Here is a 16,559-nt window from a genome sequence, read left to right as displayed (position 1 = left end):
GGCTGTGCCACTAGAGATCCTGGTTCGAATCCAGGCTCTGTCGTAGCCGGCCGTGACCGGGAGACCCATGGGGTGGCGCACAATTGGCACAGCGTCGTCCAGGGTAGGGGAGGGAATGGCCGGCAGGGATGTAGCTCAGTTGGTAGAGCATGGCGTTTGCAACGCCAGGGTTGTGGGTTTGATTCACAGGGGGGCCAGTATGAAAAAATATATATATATACAAAATAATGTATGCACTCAATAATGTAAGTCGCTCTGGATAAGAGCGTCTGCTAAATGACTAAAATGTAAATGTAAAATGTTAGCTAGTAGACTGCTGCTGTAGCTGTATGAAATGGCTGGCTAGCTAACTATGCCTATGTAAACAAATCCACACGTTTTAGAATGAAAGGGAGAGAGCATGCAAAGGTGGAGTGAATTTTAGTCTCATCTGACCAGAGTACCTTCTTCCATATGTTTGGGGAGTCTTCCACATGCCTTTTGGCGAACACCAAACGTGTTTGCTCATTTTTTTCTTTAAGCAATGGCTTTTTTCTGGCCACTCTTCCGTAAAGCCCATCTCTGTGGAGTGTACGGCTTAAAGTGGTCCTATGGACAGATACTCCAATCTCCACTGTGGAGCTTTGCAGCCCCTTCAAGGTTATCTTTGGTCTCTTTGTTGCCACTCTGATTAATGCCCTCCTTGCCTAGTCCGTGAGTTTTGGTGGGCGGCCCTCTCTTGGTAGGTTTGTTGTGGTGCTATATTCTTTACATTTTTTAAATAATGGATTAAATGGTGCTCCGTGGGATGTTCAAAGTTTCTGATATTTTTTTATAACCCAACCCTGATCTGTACTTCTCCACAACTTTGTCCCTGACCTGTTTGAGAGCTCCTTGGTCTTCATGGTGCCGCTTGCTTGGTGGTGCCCCTTGCTTGAGTGGTGTTGCAGACTCTGGGGCCTTTCAGAACAGGTGTATAAATACTGAGATAATGTGACAGATCATGTGACACTTAGATTGCACACAGGTGGACTTTATTTAACTAATTATGTGACTTCTGAAGGTAATTGGTTGCACCAGATCTTATTTAGGGGTTTCATAGCAAAGGGGGTGAATACATAAGCACGCACCACTTTTCCGTTAATTATTTTTTAGAATTTTTTGAAACAAGTTTTTTTTTTTCATTTCACTTCACCAATTTGGTCTATTCTGTGTATGTCCATTACATGAAATCCAAATAAAAATCCAATTAAATTACAGGTTGTATTGCAACAAAATAGGAAAAATGCCAAGGGGGATGAATACTTTGTATGATTTTTAAGTAATTCATTTGCATTTTATTGCATGACATAAGTATTTGATCACCTAACAAAATTCCGTATTGCCCAACGACAGCCCTGAAACCTGAAGGATCTGGAGAAGGTCTGTATGGAGGAGTGGGAAAAATCCCTGCTGCAGTGTGTTCAAACCTGGTCAAGACCTACAGGAAACGTATGATCTCTGTAATTGCAAACAAAGGTTTCTGTACCAAATATTAAGTTATGCTTTTCTGATGTATCAAATACTTATGTCATGCAATAAAATGCAAATTAATTACTTAAAAAGCATACATTGTGATTTCTGGATTTTTGTTTTAGATTCCATCTCTCACAGTTGAAGTGTACCTATGATAAAAATGACAGACCTCTACATGCTTTGTAAGTAGGAAAACCTGCAAAATCGGCAGTGTATCAAATACTTGTTCTCCCCACTGTATGTACAGTGAGGGAAAAAAGTATTTGATCCCCTGCTGATTTTGTACGTTTGCCCACTGACAAATAAATGATCAGTCTATAATTTTAATGGCAGGTTTATTTGAACAGTGAGAGACAGAATAACAACCAAAAAATCCAGAAAAACGCATGTCAAAAATGTTATAAATTGATTTGCATTTTAATGAGGGAAATAAGTATTTGACCCCTCTCAATCAGAAAGATTTCTGGCTCCCAGGTGTCTTTATACGAGGTAACGAGCTGAGATTAGGAGCACTCCCTTTAAGAGTGTGCTCCTAATCTCAGCTTGTTACCTGTATAAAAGACACCTGTCCACAGAAGCAATCAATCAGATTCCAAACTCTCCACCATGGCCAAGACCAAAGAGCTCTCCAAGGATGTCAGGGACAAGATTGTAGACCTACACAAGGCTGGAATGGGCTACAAGACCATCGCCAAGCAGCTTGGTGATAAGGTGACAACAGTTGGTGCGATTATTCGCAAATGGAAGAAACACAAAATAACTGTCAATCTCCCTCGGCCTGGGGCTCCATGCAAGATCTCACCTATGAAAATGTATGAAAATGTATGCACTCACTAACTGTAAGTCGCTCTGGATAAGAGCGTCTGCTGAATGACTAAAATGTAAATGTACACTGTATCTCTGATCAGTTTGATGTTATTTTAATGGACAAAAAATTGCTTTTCTTTCGAAAACAAGGACATTTCTAAGTGACACCAAACTTTTGAACGGTAGTGTATATACAGATGAAGTCGGAAGTTTACATACACCTTGGCCAAATACATTTAAACTCAGTTTTCACAATTCCTGACATTTAATCCTAGTAAAACTTTCCTGTCTTAGGTCAGTTAGGATCATCACTTTATTTTAAGAATGTGAAATGTCAGAATAATACTGTGGATATAGATACTTTTGTACCTGGTTCCTCCAGCATCTTCACAATGTCCTTTGCTGTTGTTCTGGGATTGATTTGCACTTTTCGCACCAAAGTACGTTCATCACTAGGAGACAGAATGTGTCTCCTTCCTGAGCAGTGTGACGGCTGCGTGGTCCCATGGTGTTTATATTTGATTACTATTGTTTGTACAGATGAACGTGGTACCTTCAGGCATTTTGAAATTGCTCCCAAGGATGAACCAGACTTGTGGAGGTCTACATTTTTTTTCTGAGGTCTTGGCTGATTTCTTTTGATTTTTCCATGATGTCAAGCAAAGAGGCACTGAGTTTGAAGGTAGGCCTTGAGATACATCCACAGGTACACCTCCAATTGACTCAAATTATGTCAATTAGCCTATCAGAAGCTTCTAAAGCCAAGACATCATTTTCTGGACTTTTCCAAGCTGTTTAAAGGCACAGTCAACTTAGTGTATGTAAACTTCTGACCCACTGGAATTGTGATACAGTGAATTATAAGTTAAATAATCTGTCTGTAAACAATTGTTGGAAAAATTACTTGTGTCATGCAAAAAATAGATGTTCTAACCGACTTGCCAAAACTATAGTTTGTTAATAAGAAATTTGTGGAGTGGTTGAAAAACGAGTTTTAATGACTCCAACCTAAGTGTATGTAAACTTCCGACTTCAACTGTATATATATTTGCGAGAGAAAAAAAACATATGGGGGATAATAATAATGTAAGTCGCTCTGGATAAGAGCGTCTGCTAAATGACGTAAATGTAAATGTAATTGGAAGTGATGCAGACAATTACATTGATGGAAGTTACAATCTATCTGCAATATTAAAGCTGATCTACCCCCTAATAAATAAATTAAAAGGGTTAGGGGAAGGGTTAGCTAACATGCTAAGTAGTTGTAAAGTAGATAAAATGTAGTAAGTAGTTTAAAAGTTGCTAATTAGCTAAAATGCTAAAGTTGTCCATGATGAGATTTGAACTGGCAAACTGTATTTTTTATTTTATTTTATTTTTTATTTAACCTTTATTTAACCAGGTAAGCAAGTTGAGAACAAGTTCTCATTTACAACTGCGACCTGGCCAAGATAAAGCAAAGCAGTGCGATAAAAACAACAACAACATAGAGTTACATATGGAATAAACAAAACATACAGTCAATAACACAATAGAACATCTATATACAGTGTGTGCAAATGTAGTAAGTTATGGAGGTAAGGCAATAAATAGGCCATAGTGCAAAATAATTACAATTTAGTATTAACACTGGAGTGATAGATGTGCAGAAGATGATGTGCAAATAGAGATACTGGGGTGCAAATTAGCAAACTAAATAACAATATGGGGATGAGGTAGTTGGGTGGGCTAATTACAGATCCCATCCACCCCACTTTAGTTTTTGCCTTAAGTAACCATCTGTCTTATCTAACCATATCAAACGTAACTTATCATACTCATTTGAGTGGTCAAGTTTACATTTACTATGTTACATCTAGTCTATGAGACGAGGCTGTAAAAACAGACCCAGACAAAACTGTTTTGTCCAAAAGCAGTGCATGGTTGATGTAATATAAATAAAACATCTGCTTTCAAATCAGTTGGTAAAAGCATTGGTTTATTACATTTTTTTATTTTTATTTTTATTACATACCTCAGAATTGTCTGAGCATAATTGCAATATTGGTACAATTTACACATGTAATATAAGCAGTGCTTTCTTTGTATTAAACTCTGCTCACATTATCAGGCACAGAGAGAGAATGTTTTCCAGACTGATTGAATTGATTCCACTTGTCGAGCACAATGATACTGTGGCCTCTGTATAGATTAGTGAGTGAAACATTTGCCAGTGGCTAACAGGGGATTTTATGTAATTTCCTGGGTAGTTTATCACATGCAGTAAACAGGAACCACAACACCAGTAAACACGGAGAGAGTAAGAAAACATGCCAACAGAAAACATGCTTAGTTAGATCACACAGGTAACTTCTGATAAATCCAATAACTTGGTACTGTCAAAGCTGGCGTAGGGGTGGTGTGGAAATCAGATGCAGGATGCAGAAGTAGTCCAAAAATACTTTAATCAAGTCCACAGAATGAATGGCTACAAACAGAGCCGGAGGCACAAGAAAAATAACACACTCAGCGTAAAAAACCAAACACGCACAATAGTGCGGACTCTCTACAGAAATAGAGCATAAACTTGACAAGAAACACCTGCTGACAATAAACAACTACACACAACCACAAGACAGAAACAACGAGAACTTAAAGGACACATAATCAAGACAAAATGAGAAACAGGTGTACCAAAACAGACCAAACCAAACGAACACAGAAACAACGAACGGTGGCAGCTAGTACTCCGGGGACGACGACCGCCGAAGCCTGCCCGAACAAGGAGAAGGAGCAGCCTCGGCAGAAACCGTGACAGGTACTGTCATGAATAGATACAGTGGGGAAAAAAAGTATTTAGTCCAGAAAATCAGAAAATCACATTGTAGGATTTTTTATGAATTTATTTGCAAATTATGGTGGAAAATAAGTATTTGGTCAATAACAAAAGTTTCTCAATAATTTGTTATATGCCCTTTGTTGGCAATGACACAGGTCAAACGTTTTCTGTAAGTCTTCACAAGGTTTTTCACACACTGTTGCTGGTATTTTGGCCCATTCTTCCATGCAGATCTCCTCTAGAGCAGTGATGTTTTGGGGCTGTCGCTGGGCAACACAGACTTTCAACTCCCTCCAAAGATTTTCTATGGGGTTGAGATCTGGAGACTGGCTAGGCCACTCCAGGACCTTGAAATGCTTCTTACGAAGCCACTCCTTCGTTGCCCGGGCGGTGTGTTTGGGATCATTGTCATGCTGAAAGACCCAGCCACGTTTCATCTTCAATGCCCTTGCTGATGGAAGGAGGTTTTCCTCAAAAATCTCACGATACATGACCCTATTCATTCTTTCCTTTACACGGATCAAGTCGTCCCTAGTCCCTTTGCAGAAAAAACAGCCCCCAAAGCATGATGTTTCCACCCCCATGCTTCACAGTAGGTATGGTGTTCTTTGGATGCAACTCAGCATTCTTTGTCCTCCAAACACGACGAGTTGAGTTTTTACCAAAAAAGTTCTATTTTGGTTTCATCTGACCATTCTCCCAATCCTCTTCTGGATCATCCAAATGCACTCTAGCAAACTTCAGACGGGCCTGGACATGTACTGGCTTAAGCAGGGGGACACGTCTGGCACTGCAGGATTTGAGTCCCTGGCGGCGTAGTGTGTTACTGATGGTAGGCTTTGTTACTTTGGTCCCAGCTCTCTGCAGGTCATTCACTAGGTCCCCCCGTGTGGTTCTGGGATTTTTGCTCACCGTTCTTGTGATCATTTTGACCCCACGGGGTGAGATCTTGCGTGGAGCCCCAGATCGAGGGAGATTATCAGTGGTCTTGTATGTCTTCCATTTCCTAATAATTGCTCCCACAGTTGATTTCTTCAAACCAAGCTGCTTACCTATTGCAGATTCAGTCTTCCCAGCCTGGTGCAGGTCTACAATTTTGTTTCTGGTGTCCTTTGACAGCTCTTTGGTCTTGGCCATAGTGGAGTTTTGGAGTGTGACTGTTTGAGGTTGTGGACAGGTGTCTTTTATACTGATAACAAGTTCAAGCAGGTGCCATTAATACAGGTAACGTGGAGGACAGAGGAGCCTCTTAAAGAAGAAGTTACAGGTCTGTGAGAGCCAGAAATCTTGCTTGTTTGTAGGTGACCAAATACTTATTTTCCACCATAATTTGCAAATAAATTCATTAAAAATCCTATAATGTGATTTTCTGGAGAAAAAAATCTCAATTTGTCTGTCATAGTTGACGTGTACCTATGATGAAAATTACAGGCCTCTCTCATCTTTTTAAGTGGGAGAACATGCACAATTGGTGGCTGACTAAATACTTTTTTTCCCCACTGTAAACCAAACCAGAGTATGTCGATACACCTGGAGTGAGTAGAATTTGAAATGGGACAGATGAAATGGGACAAATTAATTGCAGTTAAAAAGAGTTTGCGCTTCTCCAATGTGCACTTATCAGTAGTCAAACGTACTCTATGTCATAGTCTACATGTTGAGAGCACCAGTGGGGGTTTACAGGTAGGTTATCTTGACTCCAGAACGATTTGAAAACAGCGGTATGTAGAGATAATCTGTGCTATGTCCAACCACTCCTTCACTGTCAGATTACCACATCCTCTTCTCCTGTTCTCCTTCTTCTCCTCATTACGGCACTCATCTATCTCTCCATGATTATTGTGATAGACCAAAACAGGGGGAACAGTTAAAGTCAGGATCAATCAATCCCAGAATTGACCAACAACCACTTATGGAGGATTTGTGAGGTTTAAGCAATAGATGCGGTAAAGAGATCAATCGAACTCGACCAAAACAATGGAAATGCCATGGCAACGCCACTCACTCACGTGAGGGAAAGATTCCGAATCTGTTAATTGCACCCCCATCTAAATTAGCCTACATTTAGGTTATTGTTTCTATGTGTATTTAACACTATGTTGAGGTAAACATTTTAGTATAATGTTTGTATGGATGTCAACCCCAATGCATGTTCATGTCATCGTCACCAATCAACTGCATTACACTTAAAACTGGGTTCAACTGCCACCACCGATTTCTATATGCTAGCTATGCTACCAGGTTATACGAACGGAAGTTAGCATTTAGCAGACATTTTTTCTAACCCTGAAAATGATTATTTCGAAATATTATTCAGCGAAAACAGACAAATATATCCAAATAGGATTTCAGTAACCACATTGTGGGCCTGTTAGAACACAAAAATCATGACAGATTTGACGAATATCCACTTTGTAAGATCTGATTTTTATATGCGCCAATGACGGCATCTTCATTCTTTTCCCCATGGTCTACGTTCAATTGATCTCTTTACCGGCATGTATACTGTGATAATTCCACCTAGACTATCAGAGATATTACCATATGACTTGATCTTCATGTGTCACAGAGTAGGGGTAGGGGTTTGGGGTTGAATTGGAAGTGGGCAATAGAGTACACTCACATTCAGTAAAACAAGGATCATCTGAGGGCCCAGCTACAGTTAGTTTAAGAAGCACCAGAGTAGTGAACAGTCACTGAATCAGCATATAAACCAAAACAGAGAGAAGAGCAGAGGGAACAGTCTCAGAGTCAACACAGAGAGAAAGACTGAGTGTCCTTGGTGCTAAGTCCTTTGGAGGAGTCTAACACACTGATTAATGACCCTGGAGGCGGACACACACACAAACACACACACATGCAGCCAGAGAGTTGGGCAATCAATTCATCACACTTTATTTTGTGTGACCCCTACTACTGATGTGGCGGTGGCTAGAGATCTGCACAGAACACTCCTCTCTGCCTGCACCATTGTGGTAGCACAGGAAGACAGGCACGGCAATGTCTCGTCAGCGTAGCTGCATATACACACAATGCGCACGCACACACACACACACTTCTGTCAGAGACAGAGGGAATCCAACTCCCTCTGCTAAGGAGACACCATCATCTCCATAGGGGCTACATTATTGTGTGGGTGTATGAGGGTGAGTGAGGTTTTGGACAGAGGAGGACAGTGTGTGACTGTGTGTGTGGGTGTATGTTTGTGTGTTTGTTTGTTTGTGTGAGAGAGAGAGAGAGAGAGAGAGAGAGAGAGAGAGAGAGAGAGAGAGAGAGAGAGAGAGAGAGAGAGAGAGAGAGAGAGAGAGAGAGAGAGAGAGAGAGACTTCTCTAGCGTGCCAGTGGCCGTCATAGGTGAGCATTTGCCCACTGAAGGCGGTTACGACGCCGAACTGCAGTCAGGTCAAGACTCTGGTGAAGACGATGAGCACGCAGATGAGCTTCCCTGAGACGGTTTCTGACAGTTTGTGCAGAAGTTCTTCGGTTGTGCAAATCCACAGTTTCATCAGCTGTCCGGGTGGCTGGTCTCAGATGAACACGCAGGTGAGGAGGCCGGATGTGGAGGTCCTGGGCTGGCGAGGTTACACGTGGTTGTCACGCCCTGATCTGTTTCACCTGTCTTGTGCTTGTCTCCACCACCAACCAGGTGTCTCCCATGTGTCCCCATTATCCCCTGTGTATTTATACCAGTGTTTTCTATTTGTCTGTTGCCAGTTCGTCTTGTCCCATCAAGTCCTACAAGCGTGCTCCCGTGTTTCCTGTGCTCTAGTTTTGCTTTTTCTAGTCTTCCCAGTTCTGACCTTTCTGCCTGTCCTGACCCCGATCCTGCCTGCCGTCCTGTCTCTGCCTGACTCTGATTTGGACTATGACCCTTGCCTGCCTTGACTTACCGATTGCCTGCCCCTTGTATGTCAAAAACTCTAAGACTCATACTATCCGCCTCCTGTGTCTACATCTGGGTCTTAGCCTGAGCAATAATAGTGGTCTGTGGTTGTGAGGCCGGTTGGACATACAGACAAATTCTCTGAAATGACGTTGGAAGCGGCTTATGGTAGAGAAATGAACATTCAATTCTCTGGCAACAGCTCTGGTGGACATTCCTACAGTTAGCATGCCAATTGCACGCTCCCTCAAAACTCGAGACATCTGTGGCATTGTGTTATGTGACAAAACTACACATTTTAGAGTAGCCTTTTATTGTCACCAGCACAAGGTGCATCTGTGTAATGATATGCCACATCTGTCAGGGAGAGGTTGGCAAAGAAAAAATACTCACTAACAGGGATGTAAACAAATTTGTGCACAAAATTTAGAGAAATTAGCTTTTTGTGCTGGGATTACTGGGATCTTTTATTTCAGCTCATGAAACATGGGACCAACACTTTACATGTTGCATTTATATTTTTGTTCAGTATATTTTACTTGCTGTGGATATTTTAATGCAGTCAAGACAAGTTTTGTTCCATGTTTCATGAGCTGACAAAACTGTTTTGCTAGCCAGTGTTGCCAACTCTTCAGTAAGGAAAGTAGCTATTGGCTGTCCTAAAAGTCGCTAGAAATCGCTAAATGACGTCATCACCTAATTTTCATAATTGGCCATGTGCATGTAATTGTGATGGACGCTGTAGGAGAGAGGAATAACGTTGTGGGAGAGACAAAAAGTAAGAAACACCCTACATTTACATCCCGCCCTGAATGTAAGCCAGGGCGGGATCAGCCAGCGGCAGCTTCCCACATGCACGATTCATTTGCAGTCTGGACATGGAGGGGTGAACATCTCCTGCTCTGACTGCAGCTGGAAGGGACTGCTGCGCGAGGACTGGGCCACCTGTGAGTGCTTTGGGACGGGGTTGGCCTGTGAATGCTTTGGGACGGGGGTGGGCTGTGAGTGCTTTGGGACGGGGGTGGGGCCCACGGCAGCACCCGCTGCTCGTTGAGAAGAGTAAGAACGATACGTGCTTTCACGTCTGAGTCTCCAAAAGTCTCCAATAACACCAGAAAAAGTCGCTAGATTTGTCGTTAGTCACTTTTTTGAAAATGTGTCGCTAGAGGGGTCTGAAAACTCGCTAAATATAGCGACAAAGTTGCTAAGTTGGCAACACTGGAGTATGTTCCGGGACTCATCCGATGGCATTGAGGAGTACAGTGTCTTTTGAAAGTATTCACCCCCCTTGGCATTTTTCCTATTTTGTTGCCTTACAACCTGTAATTAAAATTGATTTTGGGGGGGTTGTATCCTTTGATTTACACAACATGTAACAAACAAGAAAAAAGACAAAAAAACTGAAAACTTGACGCTTAGATTGCACACAGGTGGACTTTATTTAACTAATTATGTGACTTCTGAAGGTAATTGGTTGCACCAGATCATATTTAGGGGCTTCATAGCAAAGGGGGTGAATACACACCACTTTTCCGTTATTTATTTTTTGAATTTTTTGAAACAAGTTATTTTTTTCATTTCACTATTTTGTGTATGTCCATTACATGAAATCCAAATAAAAATCAATTTAAATTACAGCTTGTAATGCAACAAAATAGGCAAAACGCCAAGGGGGATGAATACTTTTGCAAGGCACTGTATACAACATCAGTCACCGGCTTCATCAATAAGTGCATCGATTACATTGTCTGACCAACTGGCAAGTGTCTTCACTGACATTTTCAACCTGTCCCTGGCTGAGTCCTACATGTTTCAAACAGACCACCATAGTCCCTGTGCCCAAGAACATCAAGGTAACCTGCCTAAATGACTACCGACCCGTAGCACTCACGTCTGTAGCCATGAAGTACTTTGAAAGGCTGGTCATGGCTCACAGCAACACCATCATCCCAGAAACCCTAGACCCAGTTGAATTTGCATACCGCCCCAACAGATCCACAGATTACGCAATCTCTATTGCACTAAACACTGCCCTTTCCCACCTGGACAAAAGGAACACCTAAGTGAGAATGCTGTTCATTGACTACAGCTCAGCATTCAACACCATAGTGCCTTCAAAGCTCATCACTAAGCTAAGGACCCTGGAACTAAACACCTCCCTCTGCAACTGGATCCTGGACTTCCTAACGGGCCGCCCCCAGGTGGTAAGGATAGGCAACAACACATCTGCTACGCTGATCCTCAACACGGGGGCCCCTCAGGGGTGCGTGCTTAGTCCCCTCCTGTACTCCCTGTTCACCCATGACTGCCTGGCCAAGCACAACTCCAACACCATCATTAAGTTTGCAGATGACACAACGGTGGTAGGCCTGATCACCGACAACGATGAGACAGCCTATAGGGAGGAGGTCAGAGACCTGGCAGTGTGGTGCCAGGACACAACCTCTCCCTCAACGTGATCAAGACAAAGGAGATGATCGTGGACTAAAGGAAAAGGAGGGCCGAGCACGCCCCCATTCTCATCGACGGGCTGTAGTGGAGCAGGTTGAGAGCTTCAAGTTCCTTGGTGTCCACATCACTAACAAACTATCATGGTCCAAACACACCAAAGATTTGGCGTGTGTCCTCAGATCGTCAAAAAGTTATTCAGCTGCACCATCAAGAGCATCCTGACTGGTTGCATCACCGCCTGGTATGGCAACTGCTTGGCTTCCAATCACAATGCGCTACAGAGGGTAGTGCGTACGGCCCAGTACATCACTGGGGCCAAGCTTCCTGCCATCCAGGACCTCTATACCAGGCGTTGTCAGAGGAAGGCCCTAAAATTTGCCAAAGACTCCAGTCACCCTAGTTATAGACAGTTCTCTCTGCTACCGCACTGCAAGCGGTACCGGAGCGCCAAGTCTAGGTCCAAAAGGCTTCTTAACAGCTTCTACCCCCAAGCCATAAGACTGCTGAACAGCTAATCAAATGTTTCAAACGTTGAGTTGACTGTAGATGAGAGAGCACTACTGACACCTGCTGGACACAGTAGGAACTAGCGATGCCTGATGTGTACCTATGTCTTCGTGAACAACAACACTCACAGCAGCTTTCTTCACAGGCTTGGCTCTTTCGGCATTCCTGCTGGCTGTCTCCAGCTCCACCAGTTTACCAATCCTTCTGTACAGCATCTCTTAGAACACACACACACACACAGACTGGGCTCACAGATCACACTTATCAACAGTGATAAATATAATACTTAATTAACTACTTTAAAATCACTAAAATGTGTTAAGAGTTTCCTGTACAGTTTGTGATCTCTATGACTCATCAACAGCTGAGGGGGTTGAGGTTTTTCCTCATGACCTAATGGAAATTACAGTATGTCCTTATGCAAACTGTGAGCACATTCAGTTACAACACCAATGCCGTGTTGTTGTTCACCAATAACTGAGCTGCTACGACAAAGGCTTGGAGTTTTTCCTGGCCAGGTCATGTAGACAGGAAAACTCCTAGCCTTGGTAATTACAGATGATGTCTGACCTTCTCAGCCTCCTGGTACCGAGAATCCAGATCCAGCCCCAGGCCCAGAGTGCTCAAATTGTTCTCAGCAACCTTCATATCACTGCAGGTGAGTCCTAGCTACAGAATATGATGTGATATTACATGCATCTTTAACTGTTACTCAGCACAAGTAAAAGTATCAGAGAAATGTATACCAAAATATCTTGCATGTGTTGAGACATACAAAGTTAGCAGAATATCTTGCAGATTCAAAATACGTATGGAATGCTTTAGTAAATCTGAAATTATAAGAGTGTTGCTGGTTGCTTTTATAAGCCTGTATTTATCAATACATTTATCAACAGTCAGTCAATACAGATGGATTTCTTGTTTTGTATTGTTTACCCAAAATGTTTTAGGGCATATATCTGTATTGCCTGGAATACGCAACTGCGCGCATCCCTATCCAATTCCGAAGTGCATATTGAAGATCTTGGAAAAACTGTCCACATTTACTTTTCGTCAGCCAACAAGATTAGTAGGCCTAATGAACAGCAAAAGCACTAGCCTATGTCAATCTACTAGCCCCCATAGTACAAAAGTTAACCTATTCTATTCTGTGCAATATATAAATATTCCAAACATAGTCCGGGACAGTTGTGGGATGCGATAGATCCCAAATTAATACAACCACTAGTATCAAAACATTTTTTTACGCAACAGATCAGAACTTTAGCTTAAAATGTTGATAAACTATTTGGCTATTCTTCACATTATAAGCGCAGCAATGTGCACATGGTAGTAGGCTATAAGCGCAAATGTTCCATTAGCGGGAAAACACCATTATCAAAAGTGACCGCAAATGTGATTATGCATGTTTGCTTTTATTATAAAGGTGCATTTTTATAGTGAAAAATATCTTCCCCAAACTTGAAACTCACGCGATGCTTATGTATGCCAATTAGGCTCTACACCCCTTGTAAAGCGGATTAATATGCTTAATTTTAAGAAGTTATTTGACCACTTCAGTTGTGATACAAACCTTATCAAAACATATAGGCCTATGGGCTAGGCTACGTGAGGTGTGCGACTATGATTAGAAAAAGGCATTGTTTCTTGCCTTACGCTGGGCATTATTCACAAGTGATAATATATCATTCACAAGTGATAGGCTAATATTGTCACCCATCAGACTATTCTTGATTTAATCTTCTTTACATATACTAAATAATATATGTGTGAAATTCGTTTTGATTTAGAATGGACCATTATCATGCATCTGTCTCTAAACAGGGGGAAAAATACATGTAATCTCTGCACTTAAATAGCGAATGGAGGACACTTTTCCCGTGGTTCATTTTCATGCCAGCCAGGTAGGCTATACTCCTGTTGTAAAGATAAGCAATGTGCTTAATATTAGGAAAGTTGAGAAATAAAAGGCCTAGCCTATAGAAGCTGATGGGATCCTCCTCTTTTTTAATAGAGGCCATCACTCTGTTTGCGCAACATGAGCTCATGGGCTCTCATGACGTGTTTGATTCGATTTTTCGATTACATTTGCATTGATGTCAGAGTGATTAGAGGGACAATAGAGTGCTGAGTACCAGGCAGTTAGCAAGTTTGGTAGGCTACTAATAACCATCAGCAGCATCAGAGCTTGGAGAAGCCTAATTGACTGTGGTCATGACTCGTGACCGTTGGTGTGGCGTTAATACAGTCACCGCAACAGCCCTAGGCACAATCCACTACTATCCACTACAAGAATCCTTAGACCCGAGTGGCGCAGTGGTCTAAGGCACTGCATCGCAGTGCTAGCTGTGCCACTAGAGATCCTGGTTCGAATCCAGGCTCTGTCGTAGCCGGCCGCGACCGGGAGACCCATGGGGCGGCGCACAATTGGTCCAGGGTAGGGGAGGGAATGGCCGGCAGGGGATGTAGAGCATGGTGTTTGCAATGCCAGGGTTGTGGATTCGATAAAATAATGTATGCGCTAACTGTAAGTCGCTCTGGATAAGAGCGTCTGCTAAATGACTAAAATGTAAATGTAAGAATCCACAGACATTGCTATGGCAGATTCAATTTAATTTAATTCCAACTTGGTTATATTTTGCTCTGTGTCTCTGTAGGTTGTACTCTCGTAGAATGTAATCTGAAGGAGATCCCCATCTTCTCAGGCCAGTCTGTTCTCCTGCCCTGCTCCTGTACTGACCTCCAAGCTAAACCTCACAGCCTCACATGGAACTTCCAAAAACAAAACAGTTAGCGTTGGATACCATTAACCCAGAGTGATCTCTACAGGTACAGAGTGGAGATGTTCATTACTGGGAACTCTCCTGGGAACCTCTCTCTCCACCTCTCACACATCACTAAGGAGGATCATGGGGTGTACAGGTGTACAATCAAGGATAGAGAAGACAGGAACACATACTGTACATCTGACTCTATGTAAAAGGTAAGAGATGCATCTCAGGCTTAGACAGCTGTGTATAGAAAATATGACAGGAAGCAACAGTATAAGGCAAACATCTGTACAAACAATTCATGGTTTGGTCCTCAAATATATAAGCTATTTCAGATTACTACATTATATGGCATTAATAATACTGAAGGCTAGCAGTGATACTGTTAGTAATGGGTAGTCTTACATGTTTATGGTAGCAGTAGTAGAGAACTACCATCATCTAAAATTGATAAAGTAAGTATAACACATTTCTATGTATTTCAACAGGCTGCACTTTGTTAGACACTACAGCCCTGGAGATGGTTAGATCCACACACCAGTCTGTGCTCCTGCCCTGTTCCGGTTCTGAACTTCAGGCTAAACCTCCCAGCGTCACATGGACTAAATTCAGAGATGGACAGAGACCTGAGACTATATCAACCCAGAGTGATCACTACAAAGGCAGAGTAAAGATGTTTACTGAGAACTCTCCTGGGAACCTCTCTCTCATCCTTTCACATCTAACGAGTGAGGATGAGGGGTGGTACTGGTGCCAAATCAGTACTGTAGAAATCAAAGAAATCAAACTCTATTTTAAAGGTAAGAGATCCCACTCCCCAAAAAATGTTGGGGCTCATTTTATCTTTAGCTACATAGTATTGGCAGGGACCTAATGCTCCACTTTTCTGTTAGAGTCAGAGCAAACCAAAACACCCACCACCACCAAACATCCAACAGTAACTCAAACCAAAACACCCACTGCCACCAATAACTCAACCCACAACTAGAAAATCCCTACCAACAACTTCATCTAAAAGTCAGTGTACATCATGACAACACTCCACAAGCAAAATAAGGAAATCATTCAAATGTCTTATATTGCTAAAGACTGTTGCTGGTTATAACCATATTTATATCAAAGGATCAGTACATTTCCTGGAAGAGTCAGTTACACGAGACTGACTAAATGTCCATGTCCTGTAGGGACAGACACTGGGGGGACTTCAGAGAAAGCTCCATCTACAATCCTCTACATTGTACTGGCTGTTCTACCAGTCATACTCATCATTGCTGGAGTGGCTCTTTACAGATAGAGGAGAAATAATGGTTACTTGTCCACAATTGCAACCACATAGAAAAGCAATGAGTTTAGTTGGGGGAAAGTGACAGGACTAATTGTGTGTATTAAACTCACTGTTATTTTATAGAAAAACACAGAGGAGAAAAGTAGTGGGAGCAAAACAGGGGGAAAGAAAATGATAAGGTAAATAAATAATTTAGAAGCTCTATCTTACAGGGGTGTCAAACTCATTCCATGGAGGGCCTAGTGTCATCTGGATTTTGGTTTCTCCTTTCAATTCCTTACTAATCAGTCACCTTAATTCCTCAATCAAGTACAAGGGAGGAGCGAAAACCCGCAGACACTCGGCCCTCCGTAGAATGAGTTTGACACATGAGAGTGTGGGGAAATTAAGATATGACGAAAGAATACATCCCATTTATCATTGTGTTATTTATATGAGGATGGTCAATTAGACAAAGTTACTGTTTGTGTCTCATTGTATCTCTCCTCTATAGGATGATGTATGCTACGGTTCACACAGAAACATCAACCAAGAGGAGACAAC

The sequence above is a fragment of the Coregonus clupeaformis genome, unplaced genomic scaffold, assembly GCF_020615455.1.
Source record: "Coregonus clupeaformis isolate EN_2021a unplaced genomic scaffold, ASM2061545v1 scaf2870, whole genome shotgun sequence".
In the NCBI taxonomy this organism is placed as follows: Eukaryota; Metazoa; Chordata; class Actinopteri; order Salmoniformes; family Salmonidae; genus Coregonus; species Coregonus clupeaformis.
The sequence above is the reverse complement of the archived record's forward strand: the minus strand, read 5'-3'. Positions refer to the sequence as shown.